Raw genomic sequence first — 8,067 nt, 5'->3', positions numbered from 1 at the left:
CACCTGATGATCGGGTGTGATGGATTCTTACATTCACATACAACGGGTGTAAGACAGTTTTACACAGCGAAAACACTTAGGGTTAACTTGACGAGCCTAGCATGTGCAGACATGGCCTCGGAACACGGAGACCTAAAGGTCGAACACGAGTCGTATGGAAGATACGATCAACATGAGAATGTTCACCGACGATGACTAGTCCGTCTCACGTGATGATCGGACACGGCCTAGTCGACTCGGATCGTGTAACACTTAGATGACTAAAGGGATGTCTAATCTGAGTGGGAGTTCATAATTTGATTAGAACTTAATTATCATGAACTTAGTCTAAAACCTTTGCAAATATGTCTTGTAGATCAAATGGCCAACGCTCATGTCAACATGAACTTCAACGCGTTCCTAGAGAAAACCAAGCTGAAAGATGATGGCAGCAACTATACGGACTGGGTCCTGAACCTGAGGATCATCCTCATAGCTGGCAGGAAACAATATGTCCTAGAAGGACCGCTCGGTGACGCTCCCGTCCCAGAGAACCAAGACATTATGAATGCTTGGCAAACTCGCGCTGATGATTACTCCCTCGTTCAGTGCGGCATGCTTTACATCTTAGAACCGGGGCTCCAAAAGCGTTTTTGAGCATCACGGAGCACATGAGATGTTCGAAGAGCTGAAACTAGTTTTCCAAGCTCATGCCCGGGTCGAGAGATATGATGTCTCCGACAAGTTCTACAGTTGTAAGATGGAGGAAAACAGTTCTGTCAGTGAGCACATCCTGAAGATGTCTGGGTTGCACAACCGTATGACCCAGCTGAACATTAACCTCCCAGATGAGGCGGTCATTGACAGAATCCTCCAGTCGCTCCCACCAAGCTACAAGAGCTTTGTGATGAACTACAACATGCAGGGGATGGAAAAGACCATTCCTGAAGTGTTCTCGATGCTGAAGTCAGCAGAGGCTAAAATCAAGAAAGAACATCAAGTGTTGATGGTCAATAAGACCACTAAGTTCAAGAAGGGCAAGGGTAAGAAGAACTTCAAGAAGGACGGCAAGGAGGTTGCCGCGCCTGGTAAGCCAGTTACCGGGAAGAAGTCAAAGAATGGACCTAAGCCTGAGACTGAGTGCTTTTATTGCAAGGGGAAGGGTCACTGGAAGCGGAACTGCCCCAAATACTTAGCAGATAAGAAGGCCGGCAAAACCAAAGGTATATTTGATATACATGTAATTGATGTGTACCTTACCAGTACTCGTAGTAACTCCTGGGTATTTGATACCGGTGCCGTTGCTCATATTTGTAACTCACAGCAGGAGCTGCGGAATAAATGGAGACTGGCGAAGGACGAGGTGACGATGCGCGTCGGGAATGGTTCCAGAGTCGATGTGATCGCCGTCGGCACGCTGCCTCTACATTTACCTACGGGATTAGTTTTGAACCTTAATAATTGTTATTTAGTGCCAAGTTTGAGCATGAACATTGTATCTTGATCTCGTTTAATACGAGATGGCTACTCATTTAAGTCTGAGAATAATGGTTGTTCGATTTATATGAGAGATATGTTTTATGGTCATGCTCCGATGGTCAATGGTTTATTCTTAATGAATCTCGAGATTAATATTACACATGTTCATAGTGTAGATGCCAAAAGATGTAAAGTTGATAACGATAGTCCCACATACTTGTGGCACTGCCGCCTTGGTCACATTGGTGTCAAGCGCATGAAGAAGCTCCATGCCGATGGACTTTTAGAGTCTCTTGATTATGAATCGTTTGACACGTGCGAACCATGCCTCATGGGCAAGATGACCAAGACTCCGTTCTCCGGAACAATGGAGCGAGCAACCAACTTATTGGAAATCATACATACCGATGTGTGCGGTCCAATGAGCGTTGAGGCTCGCGGAGGATATCGTTATGTTCTCACTCTCACTGATGACTTAAGTAGATATGGGTATGTCTACTTAATGAAACACAAGTCTGAGACCTTTGAAAAGTTCAAGGAATTTCAGAATGAGGTGGAGAATCAACGTGACCGAAAGATAAAGTGCCTACGATCAGATCGTGGAGGAGAATATTTAAGTCATGAATTTGGCACACACTTAAGGAAATGTGGAATCGTTTCACAACTCACGCCGCCTGGAACACCTCAGCGAAACGGTGTGTCCGAACGTCGTAATCGCACTCTATTGGATATGGTGCGGTCTATGATGTCTCTTACTGATTTACCGCTATCATTTTGGGGATACGCTCTAGAGACAGCTACATTCACTTTAAATAGGGCACCGTCTAAATCCGTTGAGACGACACCGTATGAATTATGGTTTGGGAAGAAACCTAAGCTGTCGTTTCTAAAAGTTTGGGGATGCGATGCTTATGTCAAGAAACTTCAACCTGAAAAGCTCGAACCCAAGTCGGAAAAATGCGTCTTCATAGGATACCCTAAGGAAACTATCGGGTATACCTTCTACTTAAGATCCAAGGGCAAAATCTTTGTTGCCAAGAACGGATGCTTTCTGGAAAAAGAGTTTCTCTCGAAAGAAGTAAGTGGGAGGAAAGTAGAACTCGATGAAGTACTACCTCTCGAACGGGAAAGTGGTGCAGCTCAGGAAAATGTTCCTGTGATGCCCACACCAACTGAAGAGGAAACCAATGATGATGATCAAGGTACTTCGGATCAAGTTGCTACTGAACTTCGTAGGTCCACAAGGACACGTTCCGCACCAGAGTGGTACGGCAACCCCGTCCTGGAAATCATGTTGTTAGACAACGGTGAACCTTCGAACTATGAAGAAGCGATGGCGGGCCCAGATTCCAACAAATGGCTTGAAGCCATGAAATCCGAGATAGAATCCATGTATGAAAACAAAGTATGGACGTTGACAGACTTGCCCGATGATCGGCGAGCGATAGAAAACAAATGGATCTTTAAGAAGAAGACAGACGCGGATGGTAATGTCACCATCTATAAAGCTCGACTTGTCGCTAAGGGTTATTGACAGGTTCAAGGGATTGACTACGACGAGACATTCTCTCCCGTAGCGAAGCTAAAGTCCGTCCGAATCATGTTAGCAATTGCCACATACTATGATTATGAGATATGGCAGATGGACGTCAAAACAGCATTCCTTAACGGGCATCTTAAGGAAGAATTGTATATGATGCAGCCGGAAGGTTTTGTCGATCCTAAGAACGCTAACAAAGTATGCAAGCTCCAGCGATCCATTTATGGGCTGGTGCAAGCATCTCGGAGTTGGAATATTCGCTTTGATGAGATGATCAAAGCGTTTGGGTTTATGCAGACTTATGAAGAAGCCTGCGTTTACAAGAAAGTGAGTGGGAGCTCTGTAGCATTTCTCATATTATATGTAGATGACATACTCTTGATGGGAAATAATATAGAATTTCTGGACAGCATTAAGGCCTACTTGAATAAGTGTTTTTCAATGAAGGACCTTGGAGAAGCTGCTTACATATTAGGCATCAAGATCTATAGAGATAGATCGAGACGTCTCATAGGTCTTTCACAAAGCACATACCTTGATAAGATTTTGAAGAGGTTCAAAATGGATCAGTCCAAGAAGGGGTTCTTGCCTATGTTACAAGGTGTGAGATTGAGCTCGGCTCAGTCACCGACCACGGCAAAAGATAAAGAAGAGATGAGTGTCATCCCCTATGCTTCAGCCATAGGATCTATTATGTATGCCATGCTGTGTACCAGACCTGATGTAAACCTTGCCATGAGTTTGGTAGCTAGATACCAAAGTAATCCCGGCAAGGAACACTGGACAGCAGTCAAGAATATCCTGAAGTACCTGAAAAGGACAAAGGACATGTTTCTCGTTTATGGAGGAGACGAAGAGCTTGTCGTAAAGGGTTACGTCGACGCTAGCTTCGACTCAGATCCGGATGACTCTAAGTCACAAACCGGATACGTGTATATGTTGAATGGTGGAGCAGTAAGCTGGTGCAGCTGCAAGCAGAGCGTCGTGGCAGGATCTACGTGTGAAGCGGAGTACATGGCAGCCTCGGAGGCAGCGCATGAAGCGATTTGGGTGAAGGAGTTCATCACCGACCTAGGAGTCATACCCAATGCGTCGGGGCCAATCAAACTCTTCTGTGACAACACTGGAGCTATTGCCCTTGCCAAGGAGCCCAGGTTTCACAAGAAGACCAGGCACATCAAGCGTCGTTTCAACTCCATCCGTGAAAATGTTCAAGATGGAGACATAAAAATTTGCAAAGTACATACGGATCTGAATGTCGCAGATCCGTTGACTAAACCTCTCTCGCGAGCTAAACATGATCAACACCAGAACTCTATGGGTGTTCGATTCATCACAATGTAACTAGATTGGTGACTCTAGTGCAAGTGGGAGACTGTTGGAAATATGCCCTAGAGGCAATAATAAAAGTATTATTATATTTCATTGTTCATGATAATTGTCTTTTATTCATGCTATAACTGTATTATCCGGAAACGTAATACACGTGTGAATACATAGACCTCAATATGTCCCTAGTGAGCCTCTAGTTGACTAGCTCGTTGTGATCAACAGATAGTCATGATTTCCTGGCTATGGACATTGGATGTCGTTGATAACGGGATCACATCATTAGGAGAATGATGTGATGGACAAGACCCAATCCTAAGCATAGCACAAAGGTCGTTTAGTTCATTTGCTAGAGCTTTGCCAATGTCAAGTATCTCTTCCTTAGACCATGAGATCGTGTAACTCCCGGATACCGTAGGAGTGCCTTGGGTGTATCAAACGTCACAATGTAACTGGGTGACTATAAAGGTGCATTACAGGTATCTTCGAAAGTAGCTGTTGGGTTGACACGGATCGAGACTGGGATTTGTCACTCCGTATGACGGAGAGGTATCTCTGGGCCCACTCGGTAATGCATCATCATAATGAGCTCAAGGTGACCAAAGTGTTGGCCACGAGATCATGCATTACGGTACGAGTAAAGTGACTTGCCGGTAACGAGACTGAACAAGGTATTGGGATACCGACGATCGAGTCTCGGGCAAGTAACGTACCGATTGACAAAGGGAATTGTATACAGGGTTTGATCGAATCCTCGACATCGTGGTTCATCCGATGACAACATCGAGAAGCATGTGGGAGCCAACATGGGTATCCAGATCCCGCTGTTGGTTATTGACCGGAGAACGTCTCGGTCATGTCTACATGTCTCCCGAACCCGTAGGGTCTACACACTTAAGGTTCGATGACGCTAGGGTTATAAAGGAAGTTTGTATGTGGTTACCAAATGTTGTTCGGAGTCCCGGATGAGATCCCGGACGTCACGAGGAGTTCCGGAATGGTCCGGAGGTAAAGATTTATATATGGGAAGTCCTATTTTGGCCACCGGAAAATGTTCGGGATTTTTCGGTATTGTACCGGGAAGGTTCTAGAAGGTTCCGGAGTGGGGCCCACCTGCATGGGGGGACCCACATGAACGTGAGTAGTGGGGGAAAGGCCCCACACCCCTGGTCAAGGCGCACCAAGATCCCCCCTTAGAAGGAATAAGATCATATCCAGATCATATCCCGAAGGGATAAGATCAAGATCCCTAAAAAGGGGGGATAACAATCGGTGGGGAAGGAAATGATGGGATTTCTTTCCTCCCACCTTGGCCAATGCCCCAATGGACTTGGAGGGCAAGAAACCAGCCCCTCCACCCCTATATATAGTGGGGAGGCGCATGGGAGCTTAACGCAAGCCAAGGCGCAGCCCCTCCCCTCCCCAACACCTCTCCTCCTCCGTATATGCTTGGCGAAGCCCTGTCGGAGTACTGCTGCACCAACTACACCACGCCGTCGTGCTGCCGTTGGAGCAATCTTCCTCAACCTCTCCTTCCCCCTTGCTGGATCAAGAAGGAGGAGACGTCTCCCGTCCCGTACGTGTGTTGAACGCGGAGGTGCTGTCTGTTCAGCACTTGGACATCGGTGATCCGAATCACGTTCGAGTACGACTCCATCATCACCATCCCCTTGGCTAGCTTCCGCTCGTGATCTACAAGTGGTATGTAGATGCAAACTCTCTCCCTTGACTCGTTGCTTAGATGAACTCATAGATGGATCTTGGTGAAACCGTAGGAAAAATTTTAATTTTCTGCAACGTTCCCCAACAAAAATTGGGGGCCAGATCGTGAAAGTCCAGCCCATAGTAGAACATGAGCCCGCGGACAAACGGGTGGAGGGGAAATCCCAGTCTGCGGACGAAGTGGGTAAGAAAAACCACCCTCTCATGGGGTTTTGGAGTAGGGACGATCTGCCCCGCATCTGGCAGCCAGTGTGCGATTTCTGCAGCCAGGTATCCGGCTCTCTGTAGCTTTGTGATGTTCTCCTCCATAACGGAGGAGACCATCCACTTGCCTCCCGCTCCGGACATGCTCGGAGTGGTTCGAGGGGAAAATGTGAACTTGGGTGCTGGAGCTCGAGTGCGCGAGAATGGACGAGCAGGGAGGAAGAAGGCGTGGGTAAAGAGAGGAATCCTTGTCCCTTTATAAGGGCGGAAGAAACTATACGCCTCCAAACCTGCCTGGTAAACTTGCTTATTCCCCAAGCGTCGTAATTGATGGCACGGTTGGCTTACCCACGCCCGTATTGATGAGAATCCTGTGATAAGGGGACACGATCTCTGCTTCGACAAGACATGCCAATAAAACCGCCTCGCAATATGCGCAGTAGCTGGTTGATAAAAACGGTTCAAATAATAACCAGGCCACGGTATGATGTCATGCTGCAGAATGTGTCAGCAAATTAGATTTGTGGAAATATTATTCTCTCTACGGAGGTATGTGGAACTTGTTTTACAGAGCCGGACACTATCATTGTGTTCAAAATCTTCTATGGAGTATTCAGAGGAAGAACCCGCCTTGCAATGTCGAAGACAATATGCGCGCCGGACTCATCGTCATTGAAGCATGGTTCAGGGGCTACTGAGGGAGTCCTGGATTAGGGGGTCCTCGGACGGCCGGACTATATACTTTAGACGGACTGTTGGACTATGAAGATACAAGATTGAAGACTTCGTCTCATGTCTGGATGGGACTCTCCATGGCGTGGAAGGCAAGCTTGGCAATACGAATATGTAGATCTCCTCCCTTGTAACCGACTCTGTGTAACCCTAGCCCCCTCTGGTGTCTATATAAACCGGAGGGTTTAGTCCGTATGACAACAACAATCATACCATAGGCTAGCTTCTAGGGTTTAGCCTCTACGATCTCGTGGTAGATCAACTCTTGTAATACTCATATCATCAAGATCAATCAAGCAGGAAGTAGGGTATTACCTCCATCGAGAGGGCCCGAACCTGGGTAAAACATCGTGTCCCCTGCCTCCTGTTACCATCCGCCTTAGACGCACAGTTCGGGATCCCCTACCCGAGATCCGCCGGTTTTGACATCGACACACATCACAAGAAGCTTGCAAGCAAAGTGAATAAGGAGTTAGTTACAAGATGATGTATTACGGAATGAGTAAATAGACTTGGCGGTAGCGAGATTGAAACTAGGTATGTAGATACTGAGAATCGAATCTCGTGCAAGTAACATATCAACAGACAAAGGGAATTACGTATGTTGTCATAAAGGTACGACCGATAAAGATCTTCGTGGAATATGTAGGAACTAATATGGGCATCCAGGTTCCGCTATTGGTTATTGACCGGAGAGGTATCTCGGTCATGTCTACATAGTTCTCGAACCCGTAGGTTCCGCATGCTTAACGTTTGTTGACGATATAGTATTATATGAGTTATGTGATTTGGTGATCGAATGTTGTTCGGAGTCCCGGATGAGATCACGGACATGACGAGGAGCTCCGGAATGGTCCGAAGGTAAAGATTCATATATAGGACGATACTATTTGGACACCGGAAGAGTTTCGAGTGCACTGGTTAGTCATCTGATCACCGGAAAGCGTTCTGGACACCCCCCGAGAGGTCTATGGGCCTAATGGGCCAAAGGGGAGGACACACCAGCCCACATAGGGGCTGGCGTGCCCCTCTCCCTGGCCGCCAGCCCTAGGGGAAGGAAAGGGGGAGGGTCGGCCCCTCCT

This window comes from Triticum aestivum, chromosome 1A, assembly GCF_018294505.1.
Source record: "Triticum aestivum cultivar Chinese Spring chromosome 1A, IWGSC CS RefSeq v2.1, whole genome shotgun sequence".
NCBI lineage: Eukaryota > Viridiplantae > Streptophyta > Magnoliopsida > Poales > Poaceae > Triticum > Triticum aestivum.
This window is presented reverse-complemented; position numbering follows the sequence as displayed.